General features: G+C 36.9%; 1 long non-coding RNA gene across 1 annotated transcript; it reads left to right on the top strand.

The window, feature by feature from the left end:
* The first annotated feature begins 6153 nt into the window (after positions 1 to 6153).
* Positions 6154 to 10915, top strand: LOC104238250 (uncharacterized). Its single transcript, XR_011405570.1, has 2 exons — positions 6154 to 7650; positions 10753 to 10915. It is a non-coding gene; the product is annotated as an uncharacterized lncRNA (long non-coding RNA).
* Positions 10916 to 22653: the final 11738 nt, after the last annotated feature.

The following is a 22653-nucleotide window of genomic DNA, read 5'->3' as shown; positions in this document are numbered from 1 at the left end:
ACCTCACCCTTAGACAAATATTTACAGACAGTTTTAGGTAATCTCCATTTTAAGCCACAGTCTCTCTTAGAACAGACTAATTTAGAAAGAATAAATTTTGGGAAACATAGTCTTATATTTTTTCCACCATCTAATATGTCTTTTAGAATTTTATCAGAATGTGTCATAGACAGACCCCAACGGTGCTTAATTGATAACTTATGGATATCATATAATAAAAAAGACACAAAATATTTTATAGCAGCACTTAACGCTTTTGGTCAATATTTTACAGACAAAAATCAAGATAAAAGGTTTAAGTATTATGTAGTTATACATGGAAAAACGAAAGGTATTTTTCAGACATGGTTAGAAGTATTAGACTCTATTAAAGACATAGAAAAACCTCTTTTTAAGGGATTTAATGATTTTACTGAAGCATTAGATTATGCAAGAGGAGTATTAGGACCAAATTACTATATTACCCCAGCTCTAAGACAAAATCCAGAGAAAACCCCTCAATACAACATCCGCAAAGACGATGGTAAAATAATATTTTGCGATCACTGCTCGTCAATGACAGAAGCCTTCAAACGGTTAAACCAAAAGAATGACATCCTGACACAAGAAAAGACGAAGCTCATCGAGCAAGTAAAGGTATTAGAACACAGGATACAAGCATTGAGGTTCGAGTTAACACAATCACAGTCAACCTCTCAAACAACCTCGCAGACTCAGATTATACCACAACCGGATTCAGAAATGAACAGTCCAAAGAGTTCTCCATCTCAAACAAAAATGGATGAGATGTGTGTGCATTCCCCAATGAATGCAGTAAGATCCACTGTATCGGATAGTGAAACAGCTAGTCCGGTCCAAACGGTAACAGGTAAAGACAAATCAAATCCGTTGATGGCTGTCACTTTGCCAAAAAGTGAAGATGAAGGACAATTAAGAAGAAGATTACCAAAGACCTTAACGCAAGGAGAACTGCTAAAGAAAAAAGGAGTGATATCAAAAAAGAAAAAAAATGAGAAAATAGAAAAAATAATTAAACAGACAATAGAGAATTTTTTCCAAGAAAAAGAAGAACAAGACAAGCATATAGTTAAAAGTCCAAGTCTCAGTCCAAGAAATCCAAGTCCAAGTCCGAGATTAAATTCAAGAAGGGAGAAAAGTTCCGAAGAAACTAATGACTATCTAAATTATCAAGATGCCCAAGACCCGAATGATTATGATTCTAGTATAAGTTTCGACTCAGAAGCCATCCATAATCTAGATACATAAAACCATCAGAATAGGGCAAAGAAGAAGACCAACAATACAAAAGAAGACCAGACAAGACCAGACCAATAATGAAAAAGTGGAAAGAAAGACCAGACGAAGAAAAGACTGGTACCAGAAAAGAAGACAGCTGTGCTAAAAGACGAAGATGATGTGACCAGACAATGACACTAAAAGACAAGCCAAAAAAGTTGAGTGGACTAAAAGGGCGCATAAAAAAGGAATCTTCGACAAAGCAACGTGCAGATGGGGCCCAAAGTTGTACCCTACGAAGCTTGATAGACGGATTCCTAACACATTTTGAAATCCAATTTTCAAGTCCGGCTCAAACTCTCTATCTATAAAAGGAGAAAAATGAAGAGAAAGGAGAGCATCGAGAAAAAAAGAACAACCAGTGAACCGTTCAAAAAAATCCATCCTCTCAAACTATCCAAAAAACTCTCAACCATCTTTGTAAAATACCTCTATGTATAATATAGTAATTTTCCCTCCTCCTCTAAGTTTGTAAGAAAAATAAGTTCATCAGCTTGTACGAAGTAATTTTCAAAGTTTTCAGTAAGGTTTTCGGGTTTCCCGAAAGGGAAATCTCTCTCCTATAAGCATGTAAGTTATTCATCTTTATCTAAATTATGTTTCTGATAAACATTACCCCAGTTTGTATTTTACTAAATCTATGATTGTTAATTAGTTTGTATTTTACTGTTCTTATGATTATTAGTTAACACTATGTCTGTACATTAAATTATTATAGAACACTCTTAGTATATGGTTAGCTTCCCAATTTCTTAACAACAATGATGGATTAACCTGTAAATTCCTAGGAAAAAACTGGTTAAAAAACCCAATTAATGAAGAAAGTGTATAAGTGTTTAACCATGGCCAGGGTGAGGTTAAAGAAATAGAAGTTAAGAAAATGGTAAAATCTAAAAACAATAAAAGACGAAACAATAAAAGACGATAAAATTTATAAAAATTTTCTAGTAGTATATTCTTCTCCTTCTTTGAAACCTTCTTCTCTGGTAGTGGGAGTAGATTGACTGATGATATCTGAATATTTCCGATATTAGGTATAGTTGTTTTCTATATTTATCTAAACAGCTGCTGTTATTTTGTTCTAGGTAGATAAAATGTACTGCTAGATCTATTATAGAATAGAATCCACTATCTATGTCTATTATAAATTCTTCTAAATTTTGAGTAAGGCTTCTAGCAAAACTTTCTGGATGGGTGTAGTTGTTGCGGTTATTGGACATTAATAGTAAAATTCTTTTCAGTTAAATCTTATATTTGTGAAAATCCTACTCGGTACTCTCTCTCTCTTATTCTATAGACTTGAAAAGTTAACATATTAACTAAATTATGAACTGTCATACCCATATATATATATATATATATATATATATATATATATATATATATATATATATATTGTTATAAACTTATAATAAATGATCGAATATTAAATATTAGATAATGGCAATTAAAATTTGAATGGCGGCTTGTTTATGTGATTTATGAATCGTTATATGGTGAATTAGAAATAATACATTAATTACTGCGCGATAAATTAAAATATATGGATTGTTATGCAAAATTTACCAATTTAAGGATGGTTTTGTCTTTTGATATTCTTATTCATATATCGCTAACATATTCTTATCCACATTTATCTTGTACATAATAATGCATAAGATTTGTGGATAAGTTATACCAAAATTAATAGACAATATCTGATTTTTGGAGTTTAACTTCGGAAACTAAAAATGCACCTTATTAGATTTTCAGAGTTTAACAAACTAAAATACACTTTATTAGATTTTATACCAGAAACCAAATGCCGCATAAGTAAAACAAAATTTTGTATATAAGTTATACTTTCTTATATTTCATACCAATATAAAAGATCGGACCACAAGGGCCTATCATACGCAGCTTTACCCTGCATTTCTGCAAGAGGCTGTTAAATGAGTGTTTACCTCAAAAAATGAGAGTAACAATTAAATATAATTTGTGGTTTTAAAGATATGTGATTTACTTCAATACTAGTGAATATACAAGTAGTATTAGGTTTAAGTAAGAAGAATTGATGAACCAAACCAGTATTGTTAGAGCAATAAGGACATCGAGCTCGATTGTCTCAGGAACAATAAAGTAAAAACAATAAAGCTGAAGAACAACGGTGGAGCATAGTAAATGAGAAAAGCAGAATAGAATGTTCTATATCAGTCAATGAGATGGTCTTTACAAATGCTTGGGGTCCCCTTTATATAGGAGGGGAAAACCCTAATATGATACTCCAATTATGGTAAAGAATTCTATTGGTACAGCTGTATAACAACCTAGTACGAACTTGTACTATTTCGTATAAATCTTATCCCATAATTTATGCCCTGACCCACGTGTCCTTGAGAAATTTTCGCTCTTTCTTGAGTGCCATAAATAGGTGTTAAACAGGCAGGGTTGACCCGTTTCTGGACCGACCCAGACCGGTTAAACCCGGAACCGGCCCGGACCGGTTAAAAGGGGGCTGCGCTGGACTGGGTAGGAGGGGTAGAGGGGGTTGGTCCGTTTAGAATTTTAAAACGGGTAACCGGACCGGTTGAACCCGGTCCAATGAACAATTACCCTTACCGGGTTAACCGGCCTGGTACAACGGCTAGAATTTTTTTTGTTTTTTTTTTACTTTTCGAAATAAGTGGGCCCCACTGACTGTTGGCAATGGTCAGACCTTGAATTGGTTCGTTGGCCAACGGAAAATTGCACAAATAGCCTTTTTTAAAAAAAGATTTTAACCCTTTTTCAATTTACAAAACTAACCTTCTCTAAAACTATAAATACCTCTCATCCCCTCTTCTTCATTTCTTCACTCAATACTCATTTCTCAATCTCAATTTCTCTCATTCTCCAATTTGCAAGACTTCAAGTCTTCAATTCATCTTCTAACACATGTCAGATGAATTTAGCACTCCAGAAGAAGGTCAATCAGTTCATATTGATTATGAAGAACTTACTAAGGCAATGCAAAACCTTTGAATTTACTTGTTGTAAAAAATGTAAGTCTTTCAATTTGTAAGTTTGAATTATGAAATAAATGTAGCACTTGCAACAAGTGCATTTTTCCCCATCTTCCTTGTATTCTTTATGTTAATACTTTGTACTAGTATAACCTACAATAGTTATACAAAATTCCAAAAAAAATAATTAAAAATACACTAAACCCGGCCCGCCCCCTTCAACCCGTAAACCTTACGGTTCAATTTTACCCGGATGAACCCGAACCCGTTAAACCCGTTAAGAACCAACCCGGAACCGGCCCGGACCGTAACCCGTACAGGTCCAAAAAATAGCGGCCCGACCCACCCGTTTAACACATTTAGTGCCATATATCGAAATTGTATTGCCCTCGAGGCAGATCATGACGGGTCTCCGATTCGCTTCTCGAGGTGCGTACATCCAGGCCAAGCTCGATTCTTACTTCGAGCTTCCCGAACTCAAGCTCGGGGTATGATCAAGTCTTCGGAATTGAACTCTCCGATTTCGACCGTATACAGATAGTCCCCGCGTTTCTTAGAATAAGATGATAAGAAACGATTTGACCTCGATTTTCCCTAACCTCTCGCGATGACGTGATGCCCATGACGTAGGTGCTTGAAGTGATCGGAAATGTCACGTCAATGTGCTTCCCCAAAACATCAAATGCGTTTCAGCATTTGTTGGCCACTTGTGATGCCGGTTCCATCGTCGGCTTTCTATAAATAAGAGGCTACTTGGCTGAACAAAAACTGTACTTATTCCGTCTTCATCTACTTTTAGTCCTTTCCCTTCTTTACTTCCTCCTCTAATCACCTATTTCTGTGGTTCAAATCTGTGACCACAAGGTCACATGACAACAATTTTACCAGTTACGCCAAGGCTCTCTTTTTCAAAATTTCGGCTCGAGACAACGAGAGAAGGGCATCAAATCCTTTCCGCAATAGAAGATATACGAACTTTACACTGTTGCTCATCTCTCTTAACTTCAACCTGGTGTGGCGCTTCATTCCTTTTGCTTTCTATGGAATGAGGTGGCACTATCATCTACTAACTTTTGCATCCTACACCGGAACAATGTTCCAAAGACTAACACTCTTTGATTTTTGCACGTGCATCTTGCAACCCCTTTTGGTTTTACTTGTGATAGAAGATGAAGCTACATCTTCTGGCCTTTCCTTCTGGTCTTTTCCTTTTGCTTGCTCTTTTTAATGTATTATGGCCCAAAACTTCAGCGGAATACTCAATCTCGGCTGCTGGAGATATAGTTACATTTATCGAGGGCCTTCTGCCCTAAATCTCTTCGGGCATACAAACATTTCCAAAGATAAAAAATGGTGCCCCTAGAAAGAAGATTTCCGAAGACGATGCTCTCGAGGACGTGGTCTTAAAGATGCATTAGGTTCTTTGGATTTTGTTTTTTGCCTCTTTGTTCCTATGTAAGTATCCTTCGTAGGTGTCGTAGTTATACTTTGTAGTCATTTCTTGGAAGTATAAAAGGATCCTTTTGTATCCCTTTCAGCCTGTGCTAAATTTTATTCTGTCTTTACTTGTAAAAAACTCGATTATATGATTTTAATGACTAGCCCAAATACCGAGCTTAGGACATAATAAACCCTTAGATTTTTTAATCAATCAATATAATACCCCTCTAGTTTCTCGTAGTTGAGCTTAAATGTGAACTCGGAACATCGTGATTCTCGAGTCCAAGTTAGATGAGAGCAAGATCTTGAAATAAAGTTAATCCTTAGATATTTTTGCAGTCCCCGAGTGAGAAATTTCTCCAACTCGGGTAGCCCTTGAGCTTTGCAGAGCATTGTAGTCGAGCAGGCATTTTTTCGAACTTGTAATAAAGATAGCCCTTAGGCCTTTTCACAGTCTTCGAGTGAGAAATTCCTCAAACTCGGATAGCCCTTGGGCTTAGTAATCGAGTGGATACTCTGCTCGAATTCGACTTATAGGCTGCCCTTTATGATTTTTGACAAATTAATCCATAATGCCTTGATCCTGATGCCAATATCGTGACATCAGCGGCTGAAGTGACTAAAAAGTTGCTTTTGTGCGATTCCCAAAATCATTAATTGGAGGCGACTGACGGTCGGCCTTTTGGCTTCCCAGCACGCTTAAATAACCTCTATAAATAGATAAATTTCACAACCTTACAAACTTTATTCTCATATTGTTTTCAAAGTCTCATTAGCCTTTTTCAATTTCTTTGAACTCTCCCTTAACTGTCAAGTTTACAAGGTGAAAGACTTCTAGCTAGTAGGTTTTGGTACTGCTGTTGTGGAACAAATAGTATTGCATACTGGTTCCTCATTGATACACACTTTGTGAATGAGCTCATATTGCATGTTAGTAGTCTGGAGTTAAGTGCTGCCTTTTCTGAATTTGGCATACAACTGTGGCTTGCTGATTATCTAAGTAGTTGTATAGTGTTGTATCATTTTCCAGTGGTAGTAGTATGGTTTCATGCTCATTCTGGAGATGAGAAGGCACTGTATGGATCATACCTATCAAGCAGACAATTGTTGTATTATGCACTTGTTCCCACTACTAGAAATTGGAACTATGGCAACTCTTTTTATTGCTACGGATCAGTAACTGTTGCTATAGGTAGTCTATTGTTACGGTTTTAATCGTTACAAAATATTATTGGAACTACCGGGACACTTAGCTACTGAGCCATTGCAATAGTCTTAAAACCGTTCCGATAGAGGTATATATGGCAACGTTTTGTAGAACCGTAGCAATAAATCAATCTATGGTAACTGTTATATCTATTGTTACAGTTATTAATTCCCTCCTTATTTTTCACCCAAATTTTCTATACCCGCTAAAATAAAAGGGGCCCACCATGTAATTTTTAATTTTATTTTTTTGTTTTTATACCTAATAAAATACTACTATGAAATACGTAAACCCCTAAAAATTAGGGTACAAGCTCACTATCGGAAATTACAAGGAGATCTCTTCCAATCATCTTCACCACCAAAAATCAGCAAAAACTAGCCCAAATCACCTTGAAATCAGTCAAAAAAACAGCCCCAAATACCCCAGCGAAAATCAGTCAAAAAGACCTCAAAACAATCACCTCTGAAAATGGGTCCAAATCTCAGTCAAAAGGAGGTCAAAACGCTGCAGAAGATAACCATTAGAGCAGCTCCAAATTATCATCTCCTCCAATACGATCTCCTCCAGTCAACAGCTCTTCTCGCTTGTCAGCGCCATTACCGACTCGCTCGCTCTCTGTTTGCTCAATTACTCAAAATTCATTTTCCTTTCAAAAACCCTAGCATCGAGTTTCTACTTATTTACTAGCTCGCATCGAGTTTCTACTTCGTACGTCTAATTCGGGTAACCTTCCGCTCTTCTAGAGTATTATTTTCTGAAACTCTTAATATTTTTTGATTTGGTAACTGTTATTTTTATATTTTATTTCTTACAGTAATTAATTTTTTAACTCGTACTATTTTTTCCAGCTGCATACAATGTGGTTTCCCCTTTTATATGGTTTTGCAGATCTGTTGTATTCCTATCGATTTGTCGAAATTCATGTTTATTTTGTTTATTAACTCGATTAATTGACTGTCCTTGGAAAAAATTTGGGAACTATTTGGAACAATGGTTGTGAGCATCTAGTTAGAAAGAGCAGACATGTTTCAATACTTGGGAAACTTATTGGCGTGGAAAAGAATGGGAGCTAAAGATTTACTTTGCAGAATCTGTTTGATTTCTGCTATTTCCAGTGCATTTTTCTGCTATTGTAATTAGTTTTGTTGGGGTCGAAAATAATTTCCAGTGCAAAATTATTGGTTGTGGAACTGTTTTTTTTGTTGGTAATTTGATTGTGGAACTGTTGTTATTGGAGTTGTTATGTCCTTTTGGCTGTTGGAAATGGTCGTAGCATTAATAGATAATTTGTGGTTTAGACTTTAATTAGATAAAGGTGCAGGATAAAAGTTTAAGCTTGGAACACTTTTAACTGCTACATTTGCAACTTAAAGGGAATTAAGACTCCTTACTTGTAATGAAAGCGACTTTCAACTTAACTTTACCAATTAGAATGAGATTTGTGTTCCTATAATTATGCCTATTTTCAATATATTTATGCTGCTTGATCAAAACACAGAATTCACTAGACCCCGCCTTGTAAGAATTCACTAGGTATATTGTTGTTGTTGAAAGAAGTATTATGATTGTAGATTAAGGCAAAAATTGAAATATGAATCTAAAATCTAAATGCTACTTTCCCCTTCCTTTGCTATACCAACTTGTCGTGTTAACGAACCAGATCCTTGAGTGTTTAGCTCGTTTAACTTCTGGACAGGTTCATCACTTAACTCCTCTTCCCTCATCGTGTCTTCATGTTGTTCTCTTGTGTGGTCAGCCCCTCCTTTTGGTTGTTTTGTTGCCGACGACATTATGGATAAAGTTTGTTTACCAGCTGTAGTTTTAGAATCAGCAGTTTCAGCAGCTGGTTGATGTCTCAACATAGCCTGTAGCTTCTGATATCTGCTTCTAAAAGGTAGTACTAGCATCAGTACTTATTTTAGTTGCGCTTTCTAGGGGAAATTTCCATAGTACTGTGATTATCTTCATCTGCGGAGTAGCCCTTTCAGCTTGTGTAACCAAAGTATTCTAGGGAGTAGTGACCTCAATCTGGCTGAACTGTTTATGGAGGATGATGGTTGCATCACAACATATTTGTTGGATAGCTCTTGTTACATAAATTCTTTCACATTCATATTTTCTTTTTGCATCTTGCTTTCCGTATATGCCAATGAATAAGAAGGGGGATAGCCCATCTTCTGGATATTATCATCAGTGGGCGATATCATCAGTGCTATTATCAGTTGTACCCTCCAACACTTCAGTACCATATATTCTTGCAATTCATGATTCACAACTTTAGCATTAAGATCAGCTGGTTTTATTAGTTGAATCACCAGCTGTAGCAGTAGGATGATCCAGCTTATTATAAGCTTGCACGACTGGCTTCTCAGCTGGGTTTTGCCATATTTTTGGGTTGGTTTCGGAAGGAGAATTGCTGAATTTTGCAGAAGCTTTGGGAAGGTGATTTCTTTAGCTGTTTTGCTGCATTTTTGGGCGATATTTGCATCTGTTTTGCTGTATTTTTGGGCAATATTTGCAGCTGTTTTAGATCTAGTTGTCCTGAACACCTGCCTTAGAATGTATATCTGTGTCATTTTGTCCTTTGAATATTCTAACTGTTTCTGCTTTGCATACTTCTTGGGTGATTTAACTGTTTCTGCTTTGCACACTTCTTGTCCTCTGAAGTACACCTTTTAATGGCATTTGAGATCGGTACACTCTAAAGTTTATGCCATGATTTTGGTTCAAATATCAAACATAATTAGTTATTTAAGCAGAACTTCCATGGAAAATCGAGTTATATGCCTTGGCAATACTCTACTGGGACACTCTAAAGTCCCCCATTCTTGACAATTGTTTCGTCATTGTCCCCTTTTCTCCCGCATCTCTTCAACAGCACTCGCCGCTATCTCAATTATCAATTTGATTTAATGATTTCTGTTTATGTGCATATTATGTGTTTGTGAAAATTCGTTGATTTACTGATTACCAGCGATGTCTATTTTAAAATGGCCGTTGTGTATGAGCCGACGCTATATGTATATTTCCGTTTCTGCCTCATAAAATTTTCCATTGGCTCTTTAAAAAGCTACTTGAATCAGATATGGAGATGATACATTGCCTGTAGGAGTTACGTAGCTGCGGCATCCAGTACAGGGCTGCTTAGTTACCAATCTTGCCATCCTCTGGAGTTGATACATTGCCTGTAGGAATTACGTAGCTGCTAGATAGATCTAAAGGTGACTTCCCAGCTAATTAGTCAAGTACAAGAGTATTAAACCTCCATGAATGAGAGTAATAGCATACATTTGACACCTTAGTTTTATTAATATATACATGAAACACAATTTACTTTTGAAAAATAATGTCAGAAGTCTTATTCCATTATTGTCAAATAGAATTGGTACTGCATTCCATTATCGTCTGAGATGGGTTCTTAATATGTCTCTAGGAGATTCTTGGTTCTTTCCTAATGAAACATGTAATATTTACTCTCTCTCCTCTTCACTGATCTGTTAAGTTGAGTTCCAAATTACTTGTTAAGTTGATTTAGTTATTTGCCTTATTAATTGGCGTGTGGTAGACGTGTGTCTTTTTGTACTTCTTGTGAACTGTTTTTTGGAATTTTGCATTCTTGGGAGTATCTTTTTATGTGTTGATGATGCCTTATCTCCGGAATATCTTTGTCCGTATATTATGGGATAAACCAATATTTTGCCATCCAATTTTGGGGTTTAATGCAGAATTTTATACTTTCTTTTTACCCTTGGTTTTGTGGACCAAGTGAATTTTTAGATAGGATTCTCTTGAAGGGATAATGACTTTATTTATACTCTTTTGTAGGTGGAGTAGAAATGAAAGACAGAGGCGGTGATGAAGATCTAGACCTTACTTAAGAGAATTTTGAATTATTGATTGTTGTAGATGCATGTGGCGGTTTTTAGGAATGTTTGTTATCAAGACATTTTAAAACATTTTTTATTTATATAATTTTTAGTGTTTTATAGTTTATTGTATACATATGTAAATCTTTATTTAGAAAAGGGGCAATATTTTCAATTCAATTAAACTGTTACAATAGCTAACAGAACCGTTGCCATAGGACTTGCAAACTGTTCCAAAATAATCTAAAACCGTTGCAATAGGTAGTTCAACTGTTGCAATATCTTAAAGAAATCGTTGCCATTTCTATAATAGCCGTAATGATTTAATAGATATAGTAACGGTTATTGACCGTTTCATTTAACGTAATGGTAATGGAAATTAAGCGTTCCAGTTGATACGAATAATCGTTCCAACAAGAAGAGGGAAAGCCATTGCGATAGACTATACTATAGCAACGGTTATCTGAACCGTTCTAAAAACTGTTCCATAAGCTCTATAGTAACGACAACTTGTGGAACGGGCGCTGAACTGTTGCAATACCTCTATGGCAACGGTTTAGGTATCTGTTGCAACGGTTTTCCATGCGTAGCCATAGGTAAATTTTCCAGTAGTGTCCTATTAGCTTTGTGACTGACTACTACGACTGGTTTTCTTGGAAATAGAGTTCAACATTGAAGAGTTCAAGTTGTATTACATGTTTCTTGCAGTTCTAGATAGCTTCTATATATTGGTGTGATTGTTTGGAGTCCATATTTGCCTTGTCCACACGAATCTTGTCCTTTGGAATGCATAACCTAGCTCCTGGTGAGAGCTTTGGAAGTGCTACTATTTGGTTATTGCCCTTGGCCTTTGGATTCACTTGCACTGATTGTTCCTGGAAGCATATATCCTACTTCATTGTAATATCTAGCTTGTTAGTTCTAGTTTTATCATTTACCGTACTAGCTAGTAGTAGTTTACATATTTTAGATTGGTTTGGTCATATTGTGAGACTTGGACCCACGTTTATATTAGCCACTAGGCAGCCAACCTAATGGTATATTTTCTTAAAACAATACACATCAAATAACCCCTAATTCACCACAAATCCAACCAAACATCCAATTAATACTTTAAAACTAACAAGTTCAATTAAACATTAAAATTCAAAACCAAGCAAAAATTAAGTAATTACAACAATTCAAAATTGTTCAATCTAATCCAAAACAAGTTCTATTAGTCTAGTTCAAAGTATATCAAAGTATTGGTCAAGGGGTGTTTTCTACAGTATCACCATTATGTGATAAACTTTTATCTACAAGACAGTATAGAGAATGATCACGGGGAGGATGAGAAGAACGATCATGGGGAGTACAGGGGAAACGATCACGGGGAGGACGGGAGGAACGATCAAGGGGAGGATGGGAGGAATCATCATGTGGAGGTGGAGCCTCTAGTGACGACTCACGAGACGAGGGCAACGGAAAAGCTCCAGTAGAAAGGAGAATTTTGATCTGAGCTTGCATACCAAGGAATTGAGCATCTCTAAGCCTTTTTCTTTCCTTGGTCGCTTCTAGCTCGGATGTAATGTCATTGTCTCCTGCATAGCCGAGAGACTCTCTCTATTAAGAGCCTCACCCTGTGAAGAACTCCCTATTCCTTGCATTCCACACCTGTACTGATGGAATCTTTTCTTAGGAAGCTCGTATACGTTCCCCTTTTTTGGACCGCTAACAACCTCCAACCATATTCTTTCAGCATCCTCGTCCGAAGGTTAGGTTGGCTCGCCCGATTCACCAGCTGGCTGATTATGAATGAAGTCCTCCACGTTAATTTGGTAGCGACCCTACGTTATTTTAAATAAATTAGTATATAAAAAATCTTATAAAAGTAAATTATAATACTTAAAGAAAATTGAAAGCTTACATATGTAGTTTCTACCTGGTCCTCGACCCACCTATTTGTATCCCCCTCTTTCTTCTTCTTAAAATATGTGTTTCCTTGAATAGCTCATCATGGTGCATTGGACGTGTCATGACCCTAAAATCAACCCGGTCGTAATGGTGCCTATCATGGAACTAGGTCAGTCGACACAAACCCAAAACCAATCAGTATTTTCCATTCTTAGCATAAAAATCAAATCTATTTAACAATAAACCTTTATATAGTGTTTAAAATAAAACAACAGTGCAGAATGAAAACCCGACATCGGGGTATCACTAGTCATGAGCATCTACTACAACTGTCTGACAACGTCAAGACCAACATGGCCGGGAAAATTACAAAAATACTCTAAGGAAGAATAAGGAGGGAGGAAATCAGGGTTGCGATCGCCAGGCAGCTACCTTGATATCTCCGATGAACCTTCCACTAAGTAATCAACACCCGTCACCGGGTCTAGAAATACTTGAATCTGCATACAAGGTGCAGGGAGTAATGTGAGTACACCAACTCAGTAAGTAATAAAAGTAAATAAAGACTGAGAAATAAGAAAACACATAGACCACGTCATAACGCTACATCAAATACAGTACATTCCCAAAACAATACAGAAATCATTTATTTCGTAAATCAAACTCAGTTTCAGTAAAAACCATTCCTTTTTAAAACATCTTCCAATAGTTTCAAACGAGTGATAAAAACAGTGAGTAAAAAAAAGGATAGAAATGTAAACAGCCCCTCGGGCAAAAACATGTACCATAAATCACCCCTCGAGCATAATATCAACAGAACCAGCCCCTCGGGCAACCTCACAATCACTCGTAATTAGCCCATCGGGCATAACATGAATCAAGAACCGCCCCTCGAGCAAAATATGAATCAAGAACAGCCCCTCGGGCAAAAACATGAATCAACAACAGCTCCTCGGGCAACAATATGAATCAACAACAGCCCTTCAGGCAACAATATGAATCAACAACAGCCCCTCGGGCTACATCACATCATTCACACTGGGTACCCATGCCCACTGGGGTTGTACAGACTCTGGAGGGGATCCTACAGCCCAAGCACTATAACAAGCCATCTCGTGGCATAATCAATCAGGACCTCAGCCTCACATAACAACAAGACACCTTGTGGCATAAATCAATCAGGCCCCCGGCCTCACATAACAACAAGCCACCTCATGGAATAAATCAATCCGGCCCTCGGCCTCATAATATCATGAATCAGTAACAACCTGTTGCGGCATGTAGCCCAATCCCATAATATCCTCACAACATAGGCCTTCAGCCTCACTCAGTTAGAAACCTCTCAAGCCACTCGGGCAAACAGTAAAAACAGGATGCTCAACACAAAATATCATTTAAAGTATCAAAATTGAGTAAATACGATTGAGTTATGAAATCAGTAAAATACAGCATGGCGGAGTACAAATATTAAGTTAAAACAGTGAGGAATAGTAGTAAAAAAGCCCCTAAGGGGCCAAACAGTTGACACTAGGACCAAATATGACATTCAGCCCAAAACATAGTAATACTTTCCAAAACACAATGATATCAAATAGTTTTCAATCAAATACGCGACTTAATAGTCGTACCGGACGGACCAAGTCACAATCCTCAACGGTGCATGCCCCTATGCTCGTCATCTAGCATTTGTGTCACCTCAAAGTAGCATAACGATGTGAAATGTGGGGTTTCATACCCTCAGGACAACATTTACAATCATTACTTACCTTAAACCGGTCCAAACTATAGCCCGCGATGCCTTTGCCTCTCTAATCGGCCTCCAAATGCTCTAAATCTAACCAAAATAAGTATATTATCATCAATATATGCTAAAGGAACAAAGCCCAAGCGAAAATAATCAAATTAACTCAAGAATCCTAAAATTGCTCAAACACGGCCCCCAGGCCCACGTCTCGAAATCTGACCAAAGTCTCAAAATCCGACAACCCATTCAATTATGAGACTATCCATACTAGTTTCACTCAATTCCGACTTCGAATCGGCTTTCAAATCCCAAAAATTCATTTTATAAAGTTCCACAAATTTTTCCCAAATTTTCATCCCAAATCTCTACTCAAATGATGAATCCAACGTTATAATCATATATTTTAGCCAAAATTGAATTAGAATCACTAACCTGATGGTTTTCTTAGAAATCCTTCAAAATATCGCCAAAGACTGAGCTCTCTAGGTCAAAATATGAAATAAAACCCCAAATCTCGTATTTATAGTGCACCTCTCGGATTCCCATCACCGCTGACCTCTAAAAATCATCTCTGACCACGATAAACCACCGTTGACCGCGGTAAATCACCACTGATTGCGCTTCTGGTGGCTGCACAGACAGGCCTTAGTATTTTGGCCATAACTTTTTCTACAGATGTCCAAATTATGATTTCTACAGATGTAGATCAAAGGATATAGGCTTCTGAAGTCGGACCAATGAACCTGCGGATTCTCCCCTAGACCGCCTCAGTGCTCCTTTGTCCACCCTTAGCGGTAAAAATTCTGCCTCAACGGTAGATTTGAGCACCAGATCCATTGCCTAAGTTCCGGTAATGCCCAGACTCGCTCAAAACACACCTGAGGCCCTTGAGACCTCAACCAAACATACCAACACCTCCCATAACTTCATTAAAACTTAGTCGAGCCTTCGAATCACTCAAAACAATAACAAAACACCAAATCAACCTCGGATTCAAGTTTAAGAACTTAGGAACTTTCAAATTTCACAAACAACGCCGAAATCTATCAAATCACCTTCGAATGACCTGAAATTTTGCACACATGCCCAAAATGACACAACCGACTTACTCCAATTTTCCAGAATTTCATTCCAACCCCGATATCAAGATTTCCACTGCCGACCAGAAAATGCCAAATTTCCAATTTCGCTAATTCAAGCCTAAATCTACCATAGACCTCCAAATTATATTCCGGACACGCTCTCAAGTCCAAAACCACCTAATGGAGCTAGCTAAAATATAAAAATCCAAATCCGAGATTGAATACCAAAAAGTCAAAACTTGGTCAATCCTTTCAAATTCAAAGCTTGAAGCTGAGAATTGTTCTTCCAAATCTATTCCGATTATCCTGAAAACCAAAACAGATGATTTACATAAGTCATAATACATCATACATGGCTATTCACACCCAAGAACTGGCGAGCAAAGTACAAATGCTCAAAACGACCGGTCGGGTCATTACAAGATGCCCATACTTCATTTCCTGAAAACAAATTAGTTTGGTTAATATATAGAATTTATATAGTTAGAAAAGTAAAGACGTAATAATTGAAGCAATTGCCAATCTTCTTCTTATTATCCCGATGCTGATAGCATCCCAGTATGCAAGGAGCCTCCCTTCTTGGATGAGCGAGCTTTCTTTCCTAGTTCGCTCTTCAGTAAGAATTCCACGGTCTGCCATTGCCTTAACAAATCATCCCATAAATGCTGCAAATACCAGTCAAGCCTCTTGTTCTTATTTCTACTGTCCGAGAAATGATCTGCCAATCACTTGCGGGCTTTAAGAAGAAAATTTGCAGCAACTTCCTCGCTACAGCGATCTTCCCATACACACTTACTTTGCATTTCAAAAGTTAAATATTAGATGGAAACATCATAAATATAAATTATTAAACTACTTAAAAGAACATTTATACCTTAAACTGATTGAAAACTTGCTCCTTTAGCGAGTATGGGAAATCACTCCAAGTCGCATAGGGGCCATCATAAAGCTTTTTGATCGCACTGGTGATTATCTTCGTAGTCTACTTACCCGGCTGAACCTACAATTTAACATAAAAACACATGAAAATTTTAGTAAAAATATTATGAAATAATAAATGCAAACATAAAAATAACTCTTACCTGTTACCCTCAAGGATTATGATAATCCTGCCATAGCGATCATAATGCACTACCTTTGGATCATTATCCTCAGCATGTGTATTAGAGGCATATGTAGATGGTATAGATGGGGGCTCAGAGCTACGGTCTCGCAGGTGAAGTCCTGAAATAGATGGAGTCGATGATGAAGATGGTTGCGATCTATGTGACTGCAACATATCTGATGTGATCCATGTGGTTGTGATACGGATGGTTGTGACCCATGTGACTATATATGGATGGTTACGATCCATGTGGCTGTGATATGTAGGGATGCGATCCATGTTGCTGTGATATAGATGCATATGGTCTCAGTGGATGAGAGGCAATCGAACTGTATGACGGACGTATAGTCCTATGGCCCTGTAATGGAAGACCCGGTGTCTGGATGAAAGTATAGTCCTGGTGATGCTGTGGCATCTCAGTATAACCTTATGTGGAGGATAAAACACATGCATCTATGAAGAGGGTGGAAATGATGGAGTAGTATTATGCACAGATTCTCCCCTCCTCTTTCCCTTCCTAGCCTTTTCTCGACTCCGAGAACTAGTAGGGTCATTATTACCTTGACCCTTGTCTTCCATCTGCATAATATAATACATATTTAGAGTGACAAAATAAGAAACTACTGATAATACGAGAGTGCTTTAAAAAACCAACTTGTTAATCCTCGTCGACGTATCATTCCTCGTCCGAGAATTCTTCGTCCTCACTTGTTTTAATTTCATCAGTTGATTCTTCATCCTCATTTTCTATAATTGTTACCTCATTTATATAAACTTCTTTCAGTATGTGTTCAGGATGTTCCAAATCATTTTCTAACTGATCGCCTACTATTTAGTGAACACCGGAGATATCGTTTTGATATGAAACATCTAACACATTCTGAACGTCCACCCTACCTACAGGCTTAGTTTTGATTACAACCCACCAATCGGACTTATTCCACGGTAATGGATAAAGAGCATAATACGTTTGCCTAACGTTATGTGCAATTATGAAAGGATCGTAATGATCATACTCCTTCGTATGATTAACCTCAATTATGTTGTATTGGTGGTGTAATTTTGTATCTCTTGTTGGATTTGAGTCAAATCACTTGCATCTAAAGAGTATCAATTTCTTATATTGCCAACTTGTATATTCTAGTTGTAATATTTCTTTGTGTCCAACTTGGTTGCCATCACCACCTTGAACCCACACCACATTGTTGTTGTTATTTTTATTCTTAGAGCAATCCTCTATATGAAACTTATAACCATTCACTACATACTTAGACATTATTGTGACCTGAAGCACAAGTCCCCAAGATATATCTTTCAAAAATTGATTTACACCATTATTTTGATTGTTTACCTACATAGTATTAAAAAAACTCATACGTTATCATAACCGAATATATATATATATATATGAGAGAGAGAGAGAGAGAGAGAGAGAGAGAACTTTAGAAGTACATTATCAGGATAAACTTACAAACTGTTTGAACCACATATCAAAACTCATATATACAACATCATGGCCAAATCGACCCACAAAGTGACTGTGACACATCAAAACAATTTAGTAGTTGCATCAATATATAATCACTGTAAATTTTACAATTTGATTTCTAATAAATCAATACTTAAGAAATGGTTGAACTTCACGACAATTTAGCAACACATGCATTGTAGTTGAATTGTACTCCATATCACTCCAACATCTCTTTCTAACTTCCTTAGAACATCAGCCTGGTTGATTGAAGATGGAAATTGGTAGATATAATGGATCATTCACACATTAGATAGTGTGCCTATTGGGCCTATTCCTAGAACATGCATGTTACTCTCAAAATAGTAAGAACAAAAATGTGTAGTTTCCTTTGCAAGATAGCCTTCGCATATAGATCCTTCAATCCTATTCCTCTGCTTAACAAATTGTTTGCATTTGTCAATTGTCCTACATAATGCAATGTTAGCCAAGAACATTCAAATAAAATAAAATATTACATCAAACTTATAATATTACCCCTCAAAGGGATACATCCATCTGCAATTTACAGTCCCTCCAAGTCACGCCTCGTGTACAAGGTAGATTGGAAGGTGTTCCATCACATCAAAGAAACCAAATGGAAATATTTTTTACATCTTACTAGAAGTTACAGGAATATTTTGATCCATCCGAAGTAGGTTTTTGTCACGACCCAAAAATCCCTCCGAAGGAGTCGTGATGGCACCTAGTCTCTAAAGTAGGTAAGCCTAAAATTTACTAAAATAACATTGATATTTATTAGCTTCAAATGAAATTTCTCTAAACAATTTACAATTCCCAAAACCGGTAGTACAAGTCATAAGCCTTTCTAGGAGTAGTCATACAACATAATTACATCACTATTCCGAAACAAAGGGAACAAATGGAAATAAGTACAATTGAAGGTGACTCTGAGGACTACGAACGCTGCAGCAGGTTTACCTTGAGTCTCCACCGCAACGAATAGCTACTATCGATCAAATACCTGGATCTGTACACAAAAATGTACAGAAGTGTAGTATCAGCACAACCGACCCCATGTTCTGGTAAGTGCCTAGCCTAACCTCGGCGAAGTAGTGACGAGGCTAGGACCAGACTACCAAATAAACCTGTGCAATATAGCGTACAAAAATAATACGAAGCAGGTACCGATGATGGCAACAATGATCAACCAATGATATAAAAAGCAGGTAACAAGAATACCATAAATGTTTCTCAACAATTAATAAATACAAGTGCAATCATCTAATCAAGTCCTTCAAATATAAATCTTTCACCTATAAATCCTTCAAGTAATAATCTTTAAGATAATATGCTTTTCAATAAATATCTTTTGAATATATTTCCTTCAAATAAATCTCTTTCAAATAAGCATCTTTCGAATATAATTCTTTCGAGTAAAGGTCATCTTGTGACACCTCATTTCATAATCATAATTAATATAGGTCTCACCCACTTTCATATTTTTCACGACATTTCGTGGCCATATTTATATCACAACCGCACGGACAACTCACGTGCTATTAAATAAAACCATAATATTTTCTCTGGTACCTCGTGCCTATATCATAATCTGTCATTAATAAAAATCATCATATTTTTCTCGGCACCTTGTGCCCACATGTATCCGTCTCACATTTGGCAACAACATTCTCATGTTACTCAATTCATAGGGTCCATAACCCAATTAAAAATGTTCAAAGAGCCTCATATACTTAATATAAAGTAGAGTACAACTTCCAACCCAACTAGAAAATAAACAAGAAAAGATGAAGTTATTTTTTGAAATCGTCTGAATAAAGAAAATACACATTTTAGTTAAAGTACAATTGTTGAAAATTTAAGTATTGAAAGCTTTATCTAAATGCGGCGAGATATTGAAAACAATATGGCTTACAACACAAGGTATCACAACACAGTAAAGGACTCTAAACAGTTAATACACTTGAAATGTTAATAACAAAAAAAAAACACAACAAATAGAAAGTGCACGACATCACCCTTCGTGCTTTACACTCTTCCTCACCATACACGGCATCACCCTTCGTGCTTTACACTCTTCCTCACCCAAGCAACATTCACAAAGCAATCCAGGCAAGGAAGTCAATAATATCAGATATTAACAAGAAACCAATAAAGGAATATAAGGAAAGCCATAATTCAATTATCAACAAGATTTAGGAAAATAAAGGACAAGTGCACGGCATCACCCTTCGTGCTTTTACTCTCGTCCTCACCATAAAAATCAATATAATCTTCACGGCATCACCCTTCGTGCTTTTACTCTCATCCTCACCATAAAATCAATATAATCGGCACGAAATTGTACATCGTGCGGCACGGCATCACCCTTCATGCTTTAACACTCTTTCCTCACCATATGAATAATATAAATGTGCACGGCATCACCCTTCATGCTTTATCGCTCTTTCTCACCCAAGCAACAATCACAAAGTAATTTGGGCAAGGCAAAATCAAAAATATCACAATTTGAGCCAATGCTCTATAATGTTCAACAATTCAATTCTCAACTTGAGCCAATGCTCTATAATGTTCAACAATTCAATCCCGGTAAGGGAACAATAGTACAACAATCAAATCCCGGCAAGGGAAACAACATCAAAATAATAACATCCCGACAAGGGAAACAACATCAAAACAATAATATCCCGGCAAGGGAAACATCATCAAAACAATAACATCCCGACAAGGGAAACAACATCAAAACAATAATATCCCGGCAAGGGAAACAACATCAAAACAATAACATCCCGGCAAGGGAAACAACATCAAAACAATAATACTTCCACAAGTCATATTCCTCAATAGAAATTATCATATAGAGTATATACACTACGAAACAGAGTAAGGTTAATCAAAGTATAAGACTCACGGGCATGCTTGACACCAACATATAGATACTCGTCACCATGCTTGTACGTCGTACTCCACAATTAACATGAAACAAATAAGACACAATTCCTAATCCCTCAAGCTAAGGTTAGACCAAACACTTACCTCGCTTTGCAACCAATTCAAAATTCCAACAAGTCTTTGCCTCGCGAATTCGTGCCCGAAATTCTCAAATCTAGTCATAAACAATTCGATTCAGTCAATAAAAATTATAGGAATTAATTCCATATGAAATTCTACATTTTCCATTAAAATCCGAAATTGCACTAAAAATTTGCCAGTGGGGCCCACATCTCGGAACCCGACAAAAATTACGGAGTATGAAACCTCATCCAACCACGAGTCTAACCATACCAAAATTACTAAATTTCGATAACATTTTGACCCTCAAATTCTCAAATATATCCGAGAGAGTTTTCAAACTCTTCCAACTAAATTCACAGATTTAGTATCAAAACTAATAATAGATTCGGGTAATCTAACCAAAATTAAGTTAAGAACACTTACCCCGTTGTTTTCTCTGAAAATTTCCCGAAAATAGCCTCTTGCCGAGCTCCAATTTGACAAAAATGGAAAATGGGATTCAGAAATTAAGAATCTGCCCAGAAAATGTCGGGGGCACTGTTCACGCGTTCGGGGTACTGTTCACGGTACTGTTCACGAGGTACTGTTCACGAGGTACTGTTCACGATGCTGTAAAAAAACAGCAGCTTTCCAAAGAGAATTTCAGCAGCTTTTTCTACCCGTTGACCTTCCGAAATCCACCCGAGGCCCTAGGGACTTCAACAAAATACACCAACAAGTCCTAAAACATGATGCGGACTTAGTCGAAACCTCAAATCGCATCAAATAATGCTAAAACCGTGAATCACATCCCAATTCAAGCCTAATGAAACTAAGAACGTCCAACTTCTATATTCGATGCAAAAACCTATCAAATCAAGTCCGATTGACTTCAAATTTTTCACACAAGTCATAAATGACATAACAAAGCTATAAAAATTTTCAGAACTGGATTCTGATCCCGATATCAAAAAGTCAACTCTCCGGTCAAACTTAAGAAATCTTTAGCCTTAGATTTCTAGATTCCGTCAAATGGCGATAATTTGATCTAAGGACCTCCAGATTCGCTTTCGGGCATATGTCCAAGTCCCAAGTCATGATACGGAACTACCGGAATGGTCAAAACTTTTATCCGGGTTCGTTTGCTCAAAATGTTGACCGAAGTCAACTCAGTTGAGTTTTAAAGCTCTAGTTCCCAATTTAGTCCATTTTTCACATAAAAACCTTCCGAAAAATTATACGGACTGTGCACGCAAGTCAAGGAATTATTGATACCGCTTTTCAAGGTCTTAAAAATACCGATATGGTTATTTAATTTAAAGATGATATTTTGGGTCATCACAGTTTTCTTCCCTCAAAGTGGTAGAACACAAGTCTTTGAAAAACAAACTAATCTTTGTGATGGGTTTCCAGATTCTTTCAAGGAAACCGCAAAATGCAATAAGCACTAAGGAAATGGCTCAACTTCCCTAATTCTGTTATGACTTTTCAAATGGCTCAACTTCCCTACCTCCATATCTACGTTTTTCACATACTCGACGCATAACCCTCAA

The sequence above is a fragment of the Nicotiana sylvestris genome, chromosome 2 (assembly GCF_000393655.2).
Source record: "Nicotiana sylvestris chromosome 2, ASM39365v2, whole genome shotgun sequence".
Lineage (NCBI taxonomy): Eukaryota > Viridiplantae > Streptophyta > Magnoliopsida > Solanales > Solanaceae > Nicotiana > Nicotiana sylvestris.
The sequence above is the reverse complement of the archived record's forward strand: the minus strand, read 5'-3'. Positions and strand labels throughout refer to the sequence as shown.